General features: G+C 37.0%; 1 protein-coding gene across 5 annotated transcripts in view; it reads right to left on the bottom strand.

Annotated features, from left to right (window-relative positions):
- Positions 1 to 22539, bottom strand: part of Ctnna2 (catenin alpha 2) — a 1042262-nt gene that overhangs the window by 995637 nt on the left and 24086 nt on the right. The gene's annotated exons all lie outside the window — the stretch shown is intronic.

The raw sequence follows: 22539 nt of genomic DNA on the forward strand, positions 1-22539 counted from the left end.
ATAAAAGAGTAGATTACTAGAGTTAATAACAAGACATATGCTCTTTTATGTACCACTAAAAGGCTGAACCAGGTGACATAATAGAACCATGTTCAGTGGCAAATAGATAGCAACTGTGGACATGTTTAGTTGCGCATTAAGCTTTTCCTAACTGAAGGAACTATCTTATGCATTTCATGAATTTTACCAAAATTTCTGGAGAAAAAAGTCTCTACATATATATAATATTCTGATCTGAAATATGGGATGATCTCTATGTAAATTTTTATTGATGTATACCTGCATATGTGATGTTTAAACATTGGAGATGCTGTGCTACCCTGTGAACTGAACATTGCATTCAAACAGCAAACAAACCAAGCCAAACTTAATCATAAAAAAAAAATCCTAGGCACAGCTAAATATATCATTTCATTGCACTGCAAGTTTTCACTTAATTAGATGCAGTACCAAAGTCATGCACTGAAACAAAAATAAGTGTCAGTACCATTTTAGGAATCCAACCTATGTCAACACAGCTACAGAGCAAAGTAAAAGGAGAGCAGGAGCTAAAGAAGTTAAACTTTCAAGGGCTTAATATGTTCTATCAAGAGCCTTTCACATATAGAGAATGAGAGATTCACATTTTAAGTAAGAGAATGAAAACATCCATTAGAAAGACAGTTTAGACTAAACAAGTAAATCTGAAACTTTACTCACTTCTTGAAAGTAAGGAAATCTAAAAACTGAACTATATTTCATTTTGAAATATATATTGGCATTAATACAATTATTAAACCCAATATTGGGGGAACTCACAGATGGATCGAGTTCAATTCTGTTTCCAAAGCAAAGTACTTCCCCAAGGACAAATGAAGCAAGAACATAAATGCACATACTAAAATTAAAACAGGTGTCTGAGGCTGCGAGGTCTTAAAAGAAAAGGTTTGGGGTTATGAAGAAAAGGAAACAAGAGGATAATTCACCAATTGATGGTTATTTTTATATCAAGGGCTCTTATAATTTAAAGACACTTGTTCTCCACTTCCACAGAGGAAACAAGGAACTTGATTTCTACAGGACAAAACGTAGAATAGAGATGAGAAATGGTTCCTTGACTATAAGAGTTTGCAGGTTCCACACAGTCGCCAAAAGAGCTACCAAATTTCTTCTCTTAAAATCAGTAATAATTGAAAATATTAATTCATATATGATATCATTTCTAGGAGATGGAAAGCTATATAAATTAAGTGAAGTCAACAACTGTTTCTGATATTTTCATAGGTATTAAAATAAGGTAAGCCTGAAGGAAACCAGTGCTTGAGAACTGTAATCCAAGCTACTCAGGTGTCTGAAATGTGAGGACTGTGATTTGAAGTCATACTAGGCAAGAAGGTATGTGAGACTCCAATAGGATACAAAAATGGCCAGGTGTCTGAGTTATTGTTCAAGTGGTGAAGTGCTAGCCTTGAGCAAAACAAAGCTTAAAGATAGCATCCAAGCCCTAAGATCAAGCTCTGGGACTGACACAAAAATAAATGAAGGAATAAATGAATAAATAAATAAGGCAACTCAAATAAATCTTTTACTAACTCCTTCCAATAGACATGAACACTATCAAGTACAGTGAAACACAATTATGAACCAGTTTATGAGATTTATTTTATTATGCCCAGCTTTCAGAATTAAAGATTGAGGCCCAAAGAGAGCTTCCAACAGTAAGTCAAGTAATGAAAGAAAAAGTAAAGCAAGGTTTGTCTGCTCCAAATACTATCTGTTCCATTTTACATAGTAGAAAACAAGAGGTGATAAACACTTGTGTGTTTGCTTGTTTTGTTTGTTTGCAGTGGCCAATGCTAGCATCTCAGCAAATGCATTCTGGAGAAACAATCTTGAGCACTGGAATCTTTTAAACACGTATCTATCCACACATTATTTAAATGCCCAGTTTGTGCACAGAAATGTTACTAAGAAAACGTCATGGGATTGTTTGCAATTCAAAAGAAGCCACTGCTACCACTACCACCACCATCACCACCAATACTTATTGCATCATCATCATCATCATCATCATCATCATCATCATCATCATATATGATAATTCACTACATCATAAAAGACAGTTACACTGTTCTCTTTATAGATAAATGATAAAACAAGACAAAGACCACTGGCCTAGGTCAATAAATACAATAGTGTATTTTGTAAAGGAGATTAAGGACACAACTATAAATATTCTATGTATGAGATAGGTATAGAATGAGAAAAGCCTCCGATCCTTTGCCAAGGGATCCTTCCAAATAAGACCCAGACACTAAGAAAGTGTAGGAAAACTAGTCAATGCTGACAGGAGATTCATAAAATGAGAGAATGGGCAGATTTCAATATAAATGTATTAATATTACCAGTGAAATATATTCACAACCTAGTTCTTAATGCTGAGCCAGCAGCTTCTTATATGCAATAGAATATGTCACTTAATCATAAAACTAAGGAATGGTGAATTGAAATTTGATTAAGGCCAATTATCCTAATTCTCTCAAAGAAGAGATTAATGTGTGTTGACAATAATGTAATTCACAAAGGGGATCCTTTCAAATTTGTGATGGATCTATTTATAAAACCAGAAAGGTATCACAGTCAATAAACTTAAATTCTCAAAACTGCCACCTAAAAGCTTTATGTTTTTCACATGTTTACTTGTTTAGTGAGCTCAGTCTCCCTTTAAGTAGTAGCATGAGCTCCTCCTTTAGTCAGTAGGATACTGAGTAATATCTGACCATGAGTGTTTCTGTTGCATTCTGGGTAATAATTACAGTAGGTAGGCCTTGGCACATCATGGTGTGAAACACCCAGCAATGACAGCACATATATAATCTTTAAAAAAGGTGACATGCTAGTCAGAATGTGGTAGTATGTTGTTCGTAACGGTTTTTTTCATATATTTTATTGTAATTAATAGAAGGGTTACATGATATTTTTAACAGCATTTGAGAATAAAACTATATTCAAACATAAAGCAGTTGAAATGTTCAAACACATGGGAAATTTCTTACATAATAGAATGTATTGACTCCTTGGCTAAATTAGTAGCAAAACTATATTCATTTAGCAACTTCATACGTACATGCATGAGGATTTTTTAATTTTATTTAATTGTCAGGGTGATGAATAGAGAGGTTACAATTACATTCGTAAGGCAGTGAATACATTACTTCTTGGAAATTGTTACCCTTTCCCTTGTTTTTCTCCCATTTTTTTGGTTGTGGGGCCTAAATTCATGGCCTTGGCACTGTTCCTGGATATTTTTGCACTAGACTAGTAATCCTACCATTATAAGCACAGCTCCACATCAGTTTTTGAATGGTTAGCTAGAGATAGAATTCTCATGGGGACTTCTCTACCAAGGCTTGGTTTCAAACTGTGATCCTCTAATCTCAGCCTCATAAGAAGCTAGGATTACAGGGATGAGCCACAGGTATCAGGATGAAACAACATTTTGTTGTGATTGTTCAGTATATCAGTTTCGATACTATCTATCCCAAGCAGAACTCAGCAACCCCAGTTCAGAGGGATAAATTCTAGGGAAGAACACAATTTCCAGCCTTTTGGGTATGTTTCAACATGAGGTATATTCCAATGCACATCTTTACCCAATAGCTTTCACATTTTGTTTTTAAAAGGACAAAAAGAGCTGTGCACTAGTGCCTCATACCTGTAATCCTAAATACTCAAGAGGCTGAGATCTGATGATCATGGTTCAAAACCAACACTGGCAGTAAAGTCTCCATGATACTCTTATATCCAAGTAGCTGCTCAAAAATTGGAAATTGAGCTGTGAAGTGGTAGAGCACTATCCTTGAATGAAAAAAGTGCAGGGACAACACCCAGTCAAAGTTGAAATCTCATGAAAATGACAGACCAAAAGTAAAAAAAAAAAAAAAAGAAAAAAGAAAAGCAAACCGTCTCCCTGCATATATATATATATATATGCACGCATGTATGTGTGTATATATATATATATATATATATATATGCACGTGCTGTTTTGGTTTTGGTTTAGGTTTATTTGCTTATTTGTTTTTTTCATATAAATAACCAAAAAATTCAATAATGAAAACTGTTGTCTACCTCCCAATACGCATAAAAGTACATAACTCACATAGAATGTGAACTAATGCAAAATTCCCAAAGCCTACTCAACTACAACCTGGTGGGAAACAACAGGTTCAGCTTCTAAGGGGTTCTTGAGGTGTTCATCTCTATTGTGAGAAAATCCAATTAAATCGCTTTGAGCTGGTGTTTTAGGCACTCTCACAACAAATATTCATAGACTGAAAACCTATCCATTTTTGTTCACTTTGAATTTTATAAGTCACACCTCTTTAAAAGAAAAGAAAAAGAATATGAAAGCCATATAATGAGTGATTGTTGTCCTTAATGTACTATGTTATCTCTCACCTCTTTTGCTGTCCCTTGGTTATCTCATATTGTCACAATATTTTTACCGTGTTTTCAGATATATTGTATATATGTTTATTTGGTTATTTGAAATAGGATAAGCAAGGGGGGGAAGACAAGATGAGGGGTGGGGGTGGGAGGAGGGAAATGGGGACCAAGACATGAGAAAGGGTATCAATGTTTGTGAAGTAATGCACCTTCTCTCTCGTGAATATAATGTAACCCTTCTATTAATTACAAGAAAAATATATGAAAAAATAAATAAATAGAAAATAAAAGAGTAGAAACTAACTTGCATTCCTTGCAATCAGCTTACTCTCAAAGTTAAAAGAGAGAGGGAGAAATAAATAAATATTTTTTCATTATAAATGGCCAATGAGATATGTCATTTCTCCTCTAACTAGAAGGACGTAACTGGAGAATAGATACATGCTAGGGTTGGCATACTAAAATGGAATGAAAGAAGAGAATGTAATAAATTGTCTTTAAAAATAAAAAAAGAAAAAGAATATGAAAACCATGGTGTATCATTATATCCCCCTGTATAAAAAGAGCGAAATGTTCTTCATTTTTGTTTTGAAAAGAGGATTCATTTCAAAATGATGTATGATGCAGTTTAATGTACAGTTTGATAAAGTTTAAGAATCCTGCTGGGCTCTGGTGGCCCAAGCCTATATCACTAGTTACTTGGGAGGCTAAAATCTGAACAGTGTAGCTCAAAGCCAGCTTGGGCAGGAGAAAGTCCATAAGATGCTTATCTCCAATTTTTCATCAGAAAAACCAACCAGAAATGGGGTTGTAACTTAAAATGATAGAGCCTTGCTCAAATGAAAATGCTCAGGGACAATGCCCAGGCCCTGAGTTCAAGCCCCTTTTCTGATGACTTTTTTTGTTTTTTAGATTTCATTAACATTGAGTTTTTTACATCATTTTTCAAATGTCAAGTTTATCAAATAAGTATTTGAGAATGGGCTCTCTACATGCAAATACTGGCACATAAATTTAAGAACAAAATTAAAATTAAGCTCAGAAGTTGTATGTTACAGATACATATTGATCTATATAACACTATGTCTATAGAGTATATATATATATATATATATATATCCCATCATAGATTTTTTTTGCCAGTCCGGGGACTTGAACTCATGGCCTGGGCACTGTCCTTGGACACTTTTTTGCTCAAGGCCAGTGTTCTGCCACTTGAGCTGCAGAACCACGTCTAGCTTTTTCTGAGTATGTGGTACCGGAGAAGCAAACCTAGGGCTTCATGCATGCTAGGTAAGCACTTTAACATCAGGCTATGCTCCTGGCTCCCATCGTAGATTTTTATGTCTATATGGTTATATTTATATCTCCAAGATTGTTTCAATGATCTTGAGTACTCTGATATTGAGTCCTGATGACCTTTTTAAAAAAAAATTATATGGTTACTCTTAGAAAGACCTTGAAAATACAACCCACGTTATATCAACAACCATTGGATTACTTGCAGAATATTATAGACTGACAAGTGGTAGATCTACCTTAATAATCACTGTGTCAATTCACTAACAGATAACACCTAGACTTGTCCCTGAGTTGATGTGGTGTTCTCTGTAATATGCTGTACAATACTTGGCTGTAGTGTTCATTAACATATTTTTTAATCCCGTATCTCCATGGATACATTTTCCCCTCCTGATCCTTTCTCTACCACCCCAATAGCTGGCACTGATTCACCTCACCAGGCTCTCTAAATGATGTTTGGTTTTTATTTAGGTACTCTTAAGGCACACTCTTTCAGATTCATGGGCCAGCCTGACCCTGTAATGCATAGAACTTTTTACATTTTAAGTTTCTTTATAGCAGTTTCCAGCAGGCCCATGGAGAAGAACAGCAGATCCTTATTCAGAAGTTTGTGGACCTGAGGCTGTGTCCCCACTGATGTGTATATAGGCCTACATAGGTAACTGAAGCATTGTTAGGTTCACAGAGATTAAGTTCCCCAAACAATCAAGAAAATGCCTTTGCAAATGGGTGCTAAGTAAGCTACACTGTTCTAGCCAAAGACAAGGTTTGTGCAGTTGTTAAAAAAGGTTTGTGCAGTTGTTAAATATTTTATATGATCTCCAATTTGGAGTAAAATTTCGTTCATGATATGTAATCCTGGCAACCCCTTGGTAAAATAGGCTAAGCTTTTTAGGGTCCCTAGCTAAGTATAGAGACAACGCCCCTGAGTCAGTTTGAAGAAGTTACAGAAGATGGATCTTTGCTCATCAACCCCCTTAAAATGAAGGGACCAGAGTCATTTTTGGAAAGTGAGATAGGATAAATCAGACATAGGAGACAATAGTAACAAACGTGTAAGAGTAGAGACTGCACTTGTGGAGAATGATTACAGGTTCAAGTCTTCTATGCCTTCCTAGAAAATCCTAGCCTCCTTAAATCAGGCTCTAGATAAATGAGTTTCCTCTGAGAGGAATTGCAGCCAGGGACGGGTACGAGGAGATGCTGCTCTGACCAACCTAAGACAGGGCCTTCAGCTTGATCTGAAGAAGATCCCCATGACGGGTAAGGCAGAGTCAGTGGTCCACCAAACCTGACAGGCGGATTCGCTTCTTTTGACATTCAGACCTAATCATTTTCTTGAAGTTTAGACTGAGATTTACCCAATTGCCTTTGTGTTTCAAGTATAAATTCATCTATTATTTTACACAGCATGTTGACAATTTAACCTTGAACATGTTCACTCACACCCATTCACACACACACATTCATACCCAAAGATCTTAAAATTAATATCGCAAAATTAATATCGGCCGATCATTTTTCGGAAGTTTTAATGTCAAGAGAGTTTTGCCAATCTTATTCTTGCAGGTGGAAACCAAATTTTAAAATAAAGCTTCCTAACAAGGTAACTTAGCTGAAATTTATTTTTCCACAGCTTGTTCCTGATATTGGACAGTGGAGGCTCCGCTCTACTCTTTCTATAAAGGTGGCAAGATCCTCGGTCGCCTTTTGAGTAATTCCTGCTACTGGAGACTCTGAGGGGCCTTCTTCCAATTTTTTTTCACGCAGCTAGTCCCAAAGCCCGCACCTGTTCTTGGAGGGGGTAGGGATAGCAGCCTTCTGTAGGCCTATGCAAAACAGATTACTGGATCCTAATAACATTCCATATGTAAAGATTGGCCACCATTAACCAGAGAGCGGAGCGCATTAAGGCTTCCCAGACCTTCTCAGCCTGGGGATCCGAGATCTCCAAACCTCGGCTTTTAAGCATAAATCTCAACGCCTTGAGCACCAGGTTCTCATGCTTGGTGGGAGATTGCCACATCTTTTCAGGGAGGTCCTTTCTTTGTAACTAACTTGGCTCAACTCACCAAGGGTTTTGCTTTTGATGAGTGCTCTTTTCAAGCCCCATATTGGGTGCCGATGTCGGGGTTTTTAGTCCTTGGTCCCTCCCAACCCGGAGGAGGGATAGAGAACACTCCCCGACCAAGAAGAGACTAGCCAAGAAAGGAGAGGACCAACTGACCACCCACACCCAGCCCTCCCTCGCCGGAGGACAATCAGATGCATCAGGGAGACCTGTCAAGGCAGGAATTCATTTATTGAGGAAGTACATTCAGCTAATATAGGGTGCAGGAGCCTATCAGCACAAAAGGTGGGCAGGGTGGAGGAGGTCCACATGTTTAACTCTCACTATAGGTCTCTGCAGAGAGTGATTAAAACAATAACACATTCATACTAACACATTCATGGTAATCAAGCCTCAGCAGAAAGTGATTCACAATAACAACGATATAGCTCAAAGTTTGTAGGTATGGTGTCATACAACACCTCATTTCTTTGTGTGGTGATGCAGATTCATGGGCCAGCCTGACTCTGCACTCAGCTCCCAACACACTCTATTCTGGCCATTTTTGAGATATTGTTTTGCTTTTTGGCCTGTGCCAACCTGAACTACAATTCCCTATGTATGCTTTCTATGGAGCTGGATGACAGACGCATACCACCACTCACAGCTATTTTCTGGGGCCTCATGAATATTATGCCTGTGCTAAACTGGAGTTACAATCCTCATGATCTCAGATTCTTGAGTAGCTAGAATGTCTCTAAACAATTTTAATGAAGACATTTCCATTGATTAAATACAAAGTAAACTTGAAGCTGGGCACTGGAAGCTAATGCCTATAATCCTAGATACTCAGGGGGCTGAAGTCTGAATTCAAAGCTAGCCTGACCAGGAAAGTCCATGATACTCTTATCTCCAATAAAGTAAAAGCCAGAAATAGCACTGTGGCCCAAGCGGAAAAGCACTAGACTTAAGAAAAAGAATCTCAGAGACAGTAGCCAAGCCAAGAGAGTTCAAGCACACACACACACAAAAAGGAACATTAGGTGATATTCTTTACATGATGCTGTGAAGACATTTTTTCCCTCAGTATGTAGAAGCCATTGTCTCCAACTTATTCTGAGTCATTCAAATAAATAAATAAAGGTTATTTAATGGGAGGTAAGAGAAACGATTTAACTACAATCAAGTACTCAAGGTTATAAAGAGGACCCAACATTGTGAATGATAAAGCAATTCTCCATTCACCTTTGGTAAAGACAGTAAAAGCCTGATGTCAACACAGATAGCCACTTCTTTGAAGAGTAACACAGTACATCATGTATAGCCTCTCAATCATAAAAATTTATTTGTAGATATATTTTGACAAATAATATAACAACTGCTCTTAGACACAGCTCTAAGAGCAATTTGTCAGTTTCCATTATTCATTTAAACATTTCTCTTATTTTTTTTGTACTAGTGGTGTGGATGCCATAGACTCCTCTTATCTATTCCTTCACATTGTAGGCAATTACCTGTGAGTAACACAGAAAGGTCTTTAGGTAGACTGAGAAGGGCACAGCAGTACTTGGCTGGAGAACTGACTTCCAACTTTCATTCTCCCACTCATCATTTGGATGACTTTGGTTAAATTAGTTTTCCTGTCTACATGACAGTTTATTGATTAAGTAAGGACTAAAAAGCAGCTACGTAGTAAGACTACAAAGGCAAAAAGCTATGTGCAACTAGTCATATTAAATAAGTTTTATCAACGTGAACTCCAGGAAACAGAAACAAACATTTTTATTTTTCTTTGTTGCTATCTTTTGTTTTCTTTTCCTTTTGCCATATTAGTTCATCTGTTTGGGGGAGAGTAAGGGGGGACACAGAAATGGTGGGACAAAGGGTAAATAAATATAAGTGATACTCACCAAACCCTATAAATGAACTATATGAACTGGGTGGGGATGGGAAGGAAAAACTGGGAAAGAGCAAGGGAAAGGGTGACAGTTTTCAAGAAATGTACACTTTATCCAACTTATGTAACTGTTATCCCTCTATACATCATCTTTATAATAACAACAAATATTTTTAAAGAATTTCATTAATGCTAGCTAAATCTCCTAACCTTGCTCACAATGACATTAAGTTCTTCAGGTGTCAGGAGTCTTGTGTACTGGTGGATCCCTCTTTCTTTCTCTATCCCTCTGTTTCTGTCTCTATCGCTGTCTCTCTCAGACTCTGTTTTTCTCTGTCTGACTCTCTATCTCTCTCAGTCTCTGTCTCTTCTTTGAAAGAAGCTGCTTTGTCTCCAGGGAAGAATTTTCCCAATGCCTGGCCAGTTTGGGAGCCAAATGTCTGTCTCAATTGCTTCAAAATGAATAACTCTGAAGAGCCACTTTGGTTCCTATACTCCAAATGAGATCAGGTGAAGGCCAGTCATTTTACAAAGACAATTATAGTAGGGAAAAATCAGACATTTTAATAATTATAAGATTTAACACTGATGCTCAAGGACCTGAAATACCATTTTGCTCTCACCTTAAACTATACCCCCCTGGTTAGAGGCACGTAATCAATGGAAGTCAAGCTGCATTTGGACATAGTGTGTCCACTGGGCTCAGAGATGCAAACAGTGATTACTTCACTGGTTCTGATCATTGCTCCTAGAAAACCTCCTGTTCTGGTCCCTCGGCCAATAAGGTTAAACATAAATGTTACTCTTCTCAGATAATATAACCAACACAATATAAAACAAGGAGGACTGCTGACATAATTCAGGCATATGAGTCTCTATCCTATTTCCCATTTAATTCATTAATCTGACTTTATAAAAACCAAATGAGTGATGAATTATGAATGTAAACCATGAGTGATGAAAATGAACCACCACAAACCTAACCAAGTAGTAATTTCAATTGCAGCTGCAGATACATATGATTTATATCATATACACATACTTGATATCATATGTATATATTTGATATACATATATATATTTATATTATTAGAAAAGATGTGCAGCCATTAGGAGCAAAGCTACTGAGCTGGCTAAAATAAACTAACTGCAAAAGACTTCCAGGAGGGCTGGGAGTATAGCCTAGTGGTAGAGTGCTCACCCAGCACCCATGCGGCCCTGGGTTCAATTCCTTGGTACCATACACACAGAAAAGGCTGAAAGTGGTGCTACAGTTCAAGGAATAGAGTGTTAGCCTTGAACTAAAAGTGTTCAAGGACAGTGCCCAGGCCCTGAGGTCAAGCCCCAGGACTAGCAAAAAAAAAAAGACTTCCAGGAGCAATTCATATGTACACCTATGAGGCACGTGTATGTGCTACTACACGGTATATCGATTTTGTTAACTTTCGTTCTGTCATGTTCAACATCGAAGGGATCTGAAATTTCTGGAGTGTTCTTCCAAACATGCCATTTGCCTACCGTGTCAGTAACCCCAATTTAATTTGGTCAGATAAACATGGTACAAGCACAATGCTTTGAGTTCCAAAGGCAGCATACTTTGTGCTGGTAAATATTGCCCTGACTCATGTGCTAAGAGGCATGGTAGTTATGAGATCTGGGGGCATGGAAAATAAGACTCACCAAATGTCCAGTGCTGTCTTATGAAAACTTTAGGTCAACTTCCTTTCAGTCTCTATATTATACATCTCTCTCTCTCTTTAGTTTAGGTTTGGTAAGCAAGCAAGCTAAAGAAGCTTCAGTTTCTGGGAGTGGGAGGGTAGTGAGATGAGGGAACAGTGAGAAGACTGGAGCAGCCTATGGCAAAGTGGGCCAAGAACAGGTACTATGTGAGACATAAGGGTCAAGAAAAATGACCCCAGAATAACACAGTGCTGAATTCTCAGGTCTTTCCACTTACTCAAGAAATTACCATAAAAAAGAGGTGAAATGGAAGCTGAGCCAGTAACTGTCCAGTCCAAGACAGGTTTTGCCTTTCAGAATGTGGTGTGGGTTTCAAAAGGAATAGAAGCTCTCAGATACAACTTAAAGATCACTTACAAAGAACTCATGGTGCTACATTCTAAAAACCTTGCTTCTTCAAGGCATCAGCTTTCCATGAAGGTATGATATTCTAAGTAAAGAAAAGTAAAGACTCATAGTTGGCAGAAACAAAAATTCACCAGGAGTCCCAGTCAAATTCACATGCTACAGATGAAATTAACTCATCAGTTTCTAGTGATAGTATTTTCTGATGATAAACAGTGCTATAAAATGCATAGCATGGAAGAAAACTGATAAAAATCTGAAAATATGGAGGCACTTTACACAACTGTTTTAAAAAGAAGATACACATATTAAGAAACATAGGCTCAATGGTCTCCCTCATTTGTCATAATCAGTAGAAACCTTGGGCTCTCCTAGCAGAGATTTACAATAGAACAAAACCTAGATACATAAGGCCATATAGTATGACACTAAATGAAAGGACCTCCAGGATATAGAAACAAAAGCCATACAATGAGTGATTGTTGTCCTTACTGTACTATCTTATCTCTCATCTCTTTTGCTGTCCCCTGGTTATCTCATATTGTTACAGTATTTCACCTTGTTATCTGATATATTGTATATATGCTTATTTGGTTATTTGAAATCAGATAGGGAAAAGGGTAAAACAAGATGAGGGGTGAGGGTGAGGGGAAGGAAATGAGGACAAAGACATGAGAAAGGATATCTATATCTGTGAAGTAATACACCTTCTATCTGGTGAATATAATGTAATCCTTTTATTAATTACAATAAAAAGTATATGGTAAAAATGATGTAATTTTTTTAAAAAGAAGATATATAAAATCTGATACATTCATCAGAAGGAATCACTTATTTAGATGAGAGTCAGTAGAGATGATAAGTTTTTGAGAAAATGTATTCTTTCTGCTTATATACTACTTATAGAATATTTTCATAAATATGCCTCACATATTAAAAGTTTGAATGATAATTTAGTTTCATGGTCATTAGGAAAGCTAAGTAAGTAAGAGTGATAAACACACAATTATTTGTCAGAACATTCACCTCATTCTGCTAAGAACTGAAACAAGTTAAGTCTTCCAATGACAGTTACGATTCTGTGACTCATAGTATAGCTGTCAATTGGCCCATGGTATAAATATAAAAAGAAACACTGGAAATACAAAGGATATGCAAAATGATTCATCTGGAATCCTTACTATATTGGCATCACATAAAACACCTGTTAAGGAACTCTGAAAAGCAAGAATGTATAAATTTCAAGGGAATGCCTTTACATGGGCTACTTTCTCTTACATCAGAGAAGTCATGCTGGGAGCAAACTTTTTTTGTCAGTTGTGAGGTTTGAACTCAGGGCCTGAGCACTGTCCCTGAGCCTCTTTGTGCTCAAAGTGCTCTACCACTGGAGCCACAGTACCACTTCTGGTCTTTGAGTGGTTAATTGGAGATAAGAGTCTCACGGGGACTTTTCTTTTTTTATTAAAGAATTTATTAACATTGATTTTTACATCGTATTTTAAATTTCATGTTTAACAAACAAGTATTCAAGAAGGGACTCGCTATATGCATACATTAATATGTACCTATGACTTACAAAACCTCAGCTTAATTTTAATTATATTCTTAATATCTAAGTACCAGCGATTGTATATAGAGATTCACAGGGACTTTTCTGCTTGGGCTGGCTTCACACCAAGATCTTCTGATCTCAGCTTCCTGAGTAGCTAGAGGATTACAGGTGTGAGCCAGTGGTGGCAGGCCTAGTAGCAAACATTTTAAACAGTATAGAAAAGCATTATTTCATGCTACTGGTTTAGTTGACATGAGAAGACCCATACTAGAAAAAAATAAGACACTGAAAGCATTGATTATAGAAAAATCTTCCTAAAGAAACAACTCCTTCACTATGCACCTGAGAACTTTTGTAAGATAGAGGCCATTGAATGTGATAAATTTCAAGTAGAATGTTTCAGAACCTGATATCTTACCCCATTTAAATTCAAAGATTTCAGAAGATACTTCTGTTGAAGTAACATTTTCTCTACACCTACATCCCTTGTGGGGAGAAACTCAGTAACTACAAGAAATTCTTCAGCCAGAGTTCTATACTTACTGGAAAGGAACAGAAGTCAACTACATGAATGTTATAAATGTGGGAAGCTCTTCACCCAAAACAACAACATATGAACCTGTTATCAGCACAGAACCATTGATATTGATAATTCAATTATTGGATTCCAAGGGAGTTAGATTGGAGAGGACCTGCATCAATATAATGAATATGAACAATTAATTGCCAACAGCAATAAATTTACTTTACATCATTGGAGTTCATCTTGAGATAAGCACTATGTTATCTATGCAGAAATGTTGTGATCATATCAATCTCCCTCACACACATACTCATATATGTACACCACTCTTAACCTGGTTTCATCCCCTACCTGGGACACTCAATCAGTAGATTTCCAATCTGTCATTTGTGTCTCTGGTGAAACCCATTCTGAGGCACAGCAGGGAAATGTAAGGCAATTAAAAACAAAAGATTTAAATTACTCTATGTTGCAGTTTTTAATAAACTTGTTTATGGGCAAGATTGAAAATAACCATCTCCAGTAAAAAAAGATGGACAGTGTTTTAGTTTCAGGTCATTCTACTATGCTATGTAGATGATAAAACAATTCCCATGATCAAAAAACATTTTCATGTACAGTTATCAATTAAATGATCTGCTTATCTGCTAATCCAGTGTGGAGCTAATTCTTCAAAATCAAACAAAAAAGGAAATATATTTTTAAGAGAAAAGAGTATATTTTAAAGTAAAATAAAATATGCATAACACTCTCAGACTTTCTTAAATTTACTACAACTCTCCTAGCATTCTGAAATTCTTGACCTGCTCCGGTTCCGACCTGGGCCCGTTCACCCCTCCTTAGGGAACCTGCTCTTCCCCCGCTCCCTGGAAGTCACCATATCATGCCGAACTTAGTGTGGACACCAGAGCGGCACAGCGCACTGCAGTCCAGGAGTTCTGGACTCAGATCCTCTGAGTAGCTGGGATTTACAGGCGTGCAACACCGCGCCCGCCGCAGTTTCAAATTTATTTATTTATTTATTTATTTGCCAGTTCTGGGCTTGGGTCAGGGCCTGAGCACCGTCCTTGGGCTTTCTCAAGGCCAGAGCTCTACAACTTGAGCCTGAGCACCACTTCTGGCTTTTTTTTTTTATGTATGGGGTACAGAGGAATTGAACCCGGGTCTCTATGCATGCTAGGCAAGCACTCTACCACTAGGCCAAACTCTCTGCCCCATCATTTTGAAAGTCTTAATGGCACAGTAAAGCCAAAAATAAACCATGATAAATAAAACTTGTCAGCATTGGCTGGAGGCATCATGAAAGTGATAGAGTGGCCTGCATTGTCCCTGCCTGTTCGCACATGAATTTAAAAACCCAGTATTGCCAAAATAAAGATACTAAATTTTAAAAAGTATTGTTTTACAGACTTTTTTTTATCAGTTGTCTTGGAATAACTTTCTAGCTCTCTCTCTGCATATGTGTGTATATGTGTGTGTGTGTGTGTGTGTGAGAGAGAGAGAGAGAGAGAGAGAGAGAGAGAGAGAGAGAGAGAGAGAGAGAGAGAGAAGAAAAAGAAGAAGAAAGAGGAGGATGAGGAGGGGGGAAGGGAGAATGACAGAGAGAGAAAGGGAGAAAAATTTCCAAAATGAAAGTAGCTCCATTGTATTGTAACATCTGTAAGACTAATGTTTCAGATGCCTTACTGTAAATTTTATACGCAGTATTGCTAATCCTATAATGACTATGGAGGTTGATTTTCTTCTTTTGTTATAGTAATTAAGTTCAGAAATTCACAGGAATGTTCATTAAACCCCTACCAAGAAGGATTGAAAGTAATCAATATGCATAAATTGACACATTGAATTTGTATAACTGTTTAAAGATAATAAAAATAAATTTAAAAACCCTATCCAGTACTAGAGAGTAATGGAGCTGAGATCCTAATAGAAAAGTTTTGCTCCAAAGCTCAAGGCATTAAACAGAATTGAAAAAGTCTACTTAAATGGTTGTAATTAATTTCAATATTTCTTCATAAGTACAAAAAAGCCAATTAGATACAAAAAGAAACACAATGCAAAACTCATAGACAGAATAATGTTTTAGATAAACCCTTTCTTTTTCATGTCAGATCATAAAACGGTATATTTTGCAATGCATTTTATTTTTCTCTTAACATTGAAGAAGTGATGACAAGAGCTACAGGGAATGAGAAATGGGGCAAGCCTGGCACTAGGAAATTGCAGCATTCCTGCAAATCCCTCAGGTCATCTGAGTAAGTCTCACAGGCTGAAAACTTTCACAAAATATACAGCACAGTCACGGTAAAAAGGAGGTGCTCTTCAGTCATGGGCACCCAACACATAGTTTATTTAGAGAGTTAAAGAAATTTGAAGCCCAGAGAACATAGAATGGAAAGGATTATTAGTTTTCTAGAGTTAAGGCAAAATTATCACCAGAAGCACCAAGTCAATTATGAAGACTGAGAAAATTCAAACTTTAAATGTTTGCAAAGGTCTCATCTGGGCAAGCTGAGACACCAGGCATTGTACACTCTTTTATGCAACTATCTCGACTGTATGGTTAAGCTTATTTTGTAGTATACATATAAGAAACATAAAAATGTATAAATATATATGCATGCTTTAAAGATGGAAAATATTGACGAAACATTCCTATACATGAGTGTACATGAGTATACTTAGACTTAAAGCCTACCAAAGAAATATTTTGTGCCATCTTTCCAGGGTAATTAATACAAGATACAAAATGCCCAATTGTAAGCAAACAAATCAGAACTTTTCAATGATAAACATTAAAAGTACACATTTAATCCACCAATCTGCTAGCATTTAAGAAAATCTACCAATTCCCCTGTATATACCACATAAAAACAGGTAAGCAGCTTCTTTGGTCAATCTCATGCTAATAAAAAAAAAACCGGCAAAATTAAAAGCATTCAGAAAAACTCAAAACTTTAAAGAGGTAAGTAGTTCCCCCAAACTAAAAGAATCATACTCTTAAAATGAAAGATTTCCTTTGAGTTTATAAGTGACTTCATTAATAGAGAAGAATATAGAGTCACGTTTGATTCACTTATGTAGTCACTGCAAAAATATGACTTTGGTTTCATTGTAATGAACTTAACTATTTAGTGTGCTGGAAATTGAATATGGCTCTATCTCAAATACTCCTTGTTCTGTGATTCAGTTAAAATAGCTGAAAGTGGTCCCATGTAAAACAAGTGTCATGCATGCTATCCTTGCAAGACTCCAGCATAGATGACCACAAGATTAGGCTACTTCAGGCGGAAGAGACATAGTGGGAGCAAATCCCTAGAGGAGAAGGGAGAACTGTTTATTTTTTTGTTTTGGTTTGGGGTTTTTTTTGTTTTGTTTTATTTTCCCATGTTTCTATTCAGGGCATATGATCCACTTATTCTCTGCCATCTCAGTGTGCCATCCATTGTTTTGAATATATTTTTCCCCCATGTCCAGCCTTTTATGTTCAGAGAAACTCTGTGGTTTAGGTAAGGGGATCTTCTCAGGGCAATGATCAGGAAGCACAGGCACAGACTCAGTTATCAGTAAGTTGCCCCAAGCTGATGAATGGCAGAGCCTGGATTTGGATCCCAACAGAGTCCACATCCATCCCCACTCAGCTGGTTTTGTACTGGAATATTATGTTATGTTTTTCCAAATATATGTTTTCAATTTTTAATTATCATGCAGTAAACATGCAGGTTTACAGAATACAGTGTATCATTACCATTTCAGTCTATTTGTACAATGTATATAATAACTATTGGGCTGTATATGATAATATTCTGGAACATTTAAAATCTTCTCTATTAGACTACTTGAAATAAAGAATTAATCATTAAACAATTAATTATTGTCAGTTGTAGCTACCCAACTGTTATACAAAAAGTTAGAAGTTACTACTGCTAGCTATTCAACTGCACAGGAACACATTCACCCTCCTTTCTCCATAACTCCGTTTTGTCTTCCATGCTCAACTCTGTAACCTCTTTCTACTCTGCTTCTCTCAGACCAACTGTTTATTGCCTCCCTCTGAATGGTTTAAACTTAACCCTGAGAATCATTCTGCCTTCTTAGGGGTTCTCTTCATTGTACTTACTCTTTTTGTGATGTAGGAATGATGACTTGTTTTATACAGACCAACATTTTGTAAGTTAATAAAAACATCAGTAAGCAAAATCAACATCCTGTTATCAGGAAGGTTGTACCCTGGTGAGATAGACAAGCATTAAGGAATGATATGTAGATGACTGTAGGTTGATTAATTATGATGAGTGCTAGGAGACAAAGATAAGCCCTTCTAAAGCATCTGTTTGGAATTCTGTCCTGCTGTGCAGGCCAAAGGGGTTCCTTGGATAAGTGAAGGCAAACAGAAGCTGGAAATAGATTGTCCTCTGGAGGAGCTGAAAATTCAAGGCCCCATTCATTTCCCTTCAGGTGTCCACAGCCTCATTTAATGACAAAGGAGGTAGAGGAAAGAGAAAACTTTGATATGTACCTCTGGGGCTGCAGCCCTAACAGATTTGGTCCACAAATATACAATAAGTCATAGGAGGCAGGGGTTGACAGAGCCCCAGGTGGGGAGGTCATGGAAGCAATTGCAAACCTCCCACTGCTGCTTTTTTACATATTGCATTATCAAAATTACTTTCAAAAATTTTGAGTACTACAAACTATATCCCAAAGGTCTCTTGTAAAACGTTAACTCTTTGAGCCCTTAGAATTCACATTAACTACTTGTGTGGGCGCACATGGTTTAACCTTTTTACTGTAATTTAGCTTTCCTGAATGTATCTTAAAAGCCCAGAACCACAGCTATTCCCTCTTATCAAATCTCATATTTGAACTAGCCTGTGGATCCTTTGCATCCTTTTCCTTCCTTCTTTCTTCTTTCTCCCTTCTTTCTCCTGCCTTCCTTCCTTCCTTCCTTCCTTCCTTCCTTCCGTCCTTCCTTTCTCTCTTCTCTTCACTTCCCTTCTTGTCCCTTCTTGTTTCTCTTGAGCAAGTGCTAGTATTGAGGCATTAACTTACAGCTTACACATTTTTACATTATTATTAATATTATTATTATTATTATTCGCTGAAGGCTGATACTTTACTGCTTAAGCCATATTTTCACTTTTAGTTGTTTTAAGTTTGTGAGTTTGTGATTTTGGTTTAGGCTTTATTTATTTATTTATTTATTTATGCTAATTGGGGATAGAATTTGTCTGCCCAGACTGGCTTGGAAATGTAATCCTCAGATTTCAGTCTCCTTGGTAGCTAGGATTCCAGGTGTAAACCTCTTTGCACTTTTCTGCACATACTCTTGAAATGTGAAGCCCAGCATAGTCCACAGATTGTCAAAGTTTGAACCATCAAGAACAGAGCAGACAGGCTACTCCCTGCCATTTACATGCCTCATTCCTATTAATACATTTCCCCATAGTGTTGATTCTGTTTTTTTTAATAACATCACAACAGTGCTGAGTCAGAGTCACCATATGGCACTCTTGGACTCCCAGGTCTTTGTCTGCTGTACTTGTGCCTGTCTAGCTAGTCTTTTCTTAACCGGTAGCTGTGGGATGGTTGGCTGTCTTCATGATGAAGCAAAAGTTGGATTTGTCCTGGCTGATCTTGATTTTGATCTTAGCAGAGCCCATCTCTACATTATTGCTTTCTCAATATTCTGCCCTTGTTCAGAGCCTCCACAGGCCTCACCTGCAAATGCCTCTTGATTGATTTCTCTGCCAACACCTTTCCCAGTGATGATACTTACTTTGCAAGTTATCATGTCATGCTTCATACATTACAGCACATTAATTAGACTGCTTCCTCTGGAATAGAAATGAAGCCCAAATCCCTGAGAAGAGTATACAATACCCCACCCCATCTGCTCTCACTCTTCTTACTTGTCCCAATCCCTAAATGTGAATGCAACCTAAGTGTTGATGCCACAAGCAATGGTAGTGTTCTACCACGTTCTCTGGGCTTTTGGGGTTTTTCTTTTTTTCTGCAGTTTTTTTAAATTTAAATTTATTTCTTTTTTCCATATATTTTTTATTGCAATTAATAGAAGGGTTACATTTCATTCACCAGATAGAAGGTGTATTACTTCACATACATTGATACCCTTTCTCATGTCTTGGTCCCCATTTCCCTCCCCTCTACCCCCATCCTCATCTTGTTTTCCCCCCTTTCCTATCCAATTTCAAATAACCAAATAACTTTTTTGGTTTTATGCACACTCTTCAGTCCTCTGGAATATAACTGTGTCCAACGTTATCTGCTGTCTCTAATTTCAAAATCTGCTTGATTTCTTAATGCTATTTTTTTTCACATTTTCAGGTTTTTCCCATGCAAAATTTCCCCATCCAATTTGTTCCCATTGTATTTTGTATCATTGTTACAATTCACTATCAGTATGGCTAAGTAAATACCATAGTTACAATAACATTGTGTCATTTAATGTAAAGGGAAAATGGAATCATTCTAGGTTTTAAAAATACATTAAGTCAGACCAGGAGTTTGGCTTAGTGGTAAAGTGCTAGCCTAGTATGCACGAAGACCTGGGTTCAGAAGTGGTGCTGTGGCTCAAGTGGTAGAGCTCTAGCCTTTAGAAAACCCAAGGGCAGGGTAGGGGGAGGGAAATGGGGACCAAGACATGAGAAAGGGTATCAATGTTTATGAAGTAATGCACCTTCTATCTGATGAACACAATGTAACCCTTCTATTAATTACAATAAAAAAATACATGGGGAAAAAACTCAAGGACAGTGCTCAGGCCCTGAGCCCAAGCCTAGGACTGGCAAAAAAATACAATAAATATGAGTATAAAGATAACTGAGCTGGATATTCAGATGATTTTTGACTTACAATGTAGTGATTTTTCAGATAAACTCAACATAACTTGAACATGTTAGAAGTCTAAAAACCACTCTTAGTCACAATCATAAAACTATGCTTAGATGCACAGCACATTGCAGCACCAATTTTTGACCCTGTGATATCTTGAGCAGCCAGGTACAGAAACAGTGTTGGATCTAATTCAGTGGTTTCTACTGCTGTTTGCACTATGACTTAATTGACAAATAATGAGTTGAACTGTTAAAAAAAATCAGGGCAGTATGAATTGTGGTTAAAATTATACTCTGACAAGTTGTTCTTTTTTTTCCAAATAATCTTCTTGAATAATTATGTAACTCCTTTTGCTACAACATCAATAAAAGAGCAGATATGCCTACAGTTTTAACTAAGAAATGCTAACAGAAACATTAAATTTTGGTTCTTCCTCATTTTTTTACAATAATCTTGGTTTATAATTTATATTGTATTTCCAATACTCATATCTATACATTGAATAAAGGGAATTTAAATGTGTGTTGCTTGTACTACTTTTTCTTACAAAAGTAAAAACAATAATAACCTTATTAGTTTACTGAAAAATATTGAACTAACCTAGGTGTGTGTGAAATAACCCTATATTTTCAATTTGGTCTGTAAAATTATAAAGTTCCTTTATCCCAAACCATGGATCATGATGGACTCCTGGAACCAAACAAAATATATATATAGCATTTTCTTGAAAAGAAAGCATACATGGAGTGGGGAATCAATGAATGTAGCCTGAGTAAAACTGCCAAGTTCTTCCAGAATATAAACGTAACTGGCATTCAATATTTATAATCTAACAATGGAAGTAATGCTGAGGGTTTCTGCATATTCTTTTTAAGAGGCAAGGGTATCACAATGTCTGTGTCGGTGATGACCTTTCAAACTATAACAACTGAAAAGCACACACACACACACACACACACACACACACACACACACACCTGCCAGGATTCCAGTTTTCTCCTAAAGTTGAATAAAGGTTATATATATATGATTCTTCTCACAATGACTAGAAACCTCAAGGGAGAAAAGTAAATGTACACTTCAAACACAGACACAGAACTATGGGAGCAAAAGAATAAAAGATATAAAGAAGATGTGAAAAAGTACATGAAGGGATCAGAGGGTATTCCAGGAGAAGAAAGCAGAATCCCAGATCAGAAAACAGACAAAAAGTCTTGAGAAACAGAGCTCACCTCTAAATATTTGGTTGAAGGGCTAGAAGTGGTGATCATTTCACTAGACAGATTCTCAGGTCAGATCCTCAGCAATCATTTTCTCAATTTATCCATGGAGTATTCATTGTGTGCACATAAATCACCTTGCAATGCTTATCCACACTGATTAACAATACAAGTCAAAAACACTTGTTTTGTGATATTAAAATGAATGGTACAATTAGCATCAGGAATGTCTGAATTGCTTCTCAGAAGTAAGGTCTATTGGAGAATTAGACCAACTGGGATTTAGTCTTCTAACCAATCTGATGCTGACAAATCAGAGACTCACTTGACTTAAGTTCATCATTCAGTTCTTGATAAACTAAACAGACCTAGCTGCTCAGGGATGTGGCTGATAAAAATGAACCTAGGTAGAGGGTGTGTGTGTGTGTGTGTGTGTGTGTGTGTGTGTGTGTGTGTGTGACTTTTTGGCAGCTTCTCTGTGCTCTGAATGGACACTGTTGAGGCCTGACAGGATGACTTATTCATTGCTTTAAGGGCTTTCTATAAAATATCTTCACTGTCTCCTTCAAGGGGTACTACCCCTTTAAGCCTGATACAGGCCTCAGTCCAAAGAAAATGCCAAGG

This window comes from Megascapheus bottae, chromosome 7, assembly GCF_031878675.1.
Source record: "Megascapheus bottae isolate mThoBot1 chromosome 7, mThoBot2.hap1, whole genome shotgun sequence".
In the NCBI taxonomy this organism is placed as follows: Eukaryota; Metazoa; Chordata; class Mammalia; order Rodentia; family Geomyidae; genus Megascapheus; species Megascapheus bottae.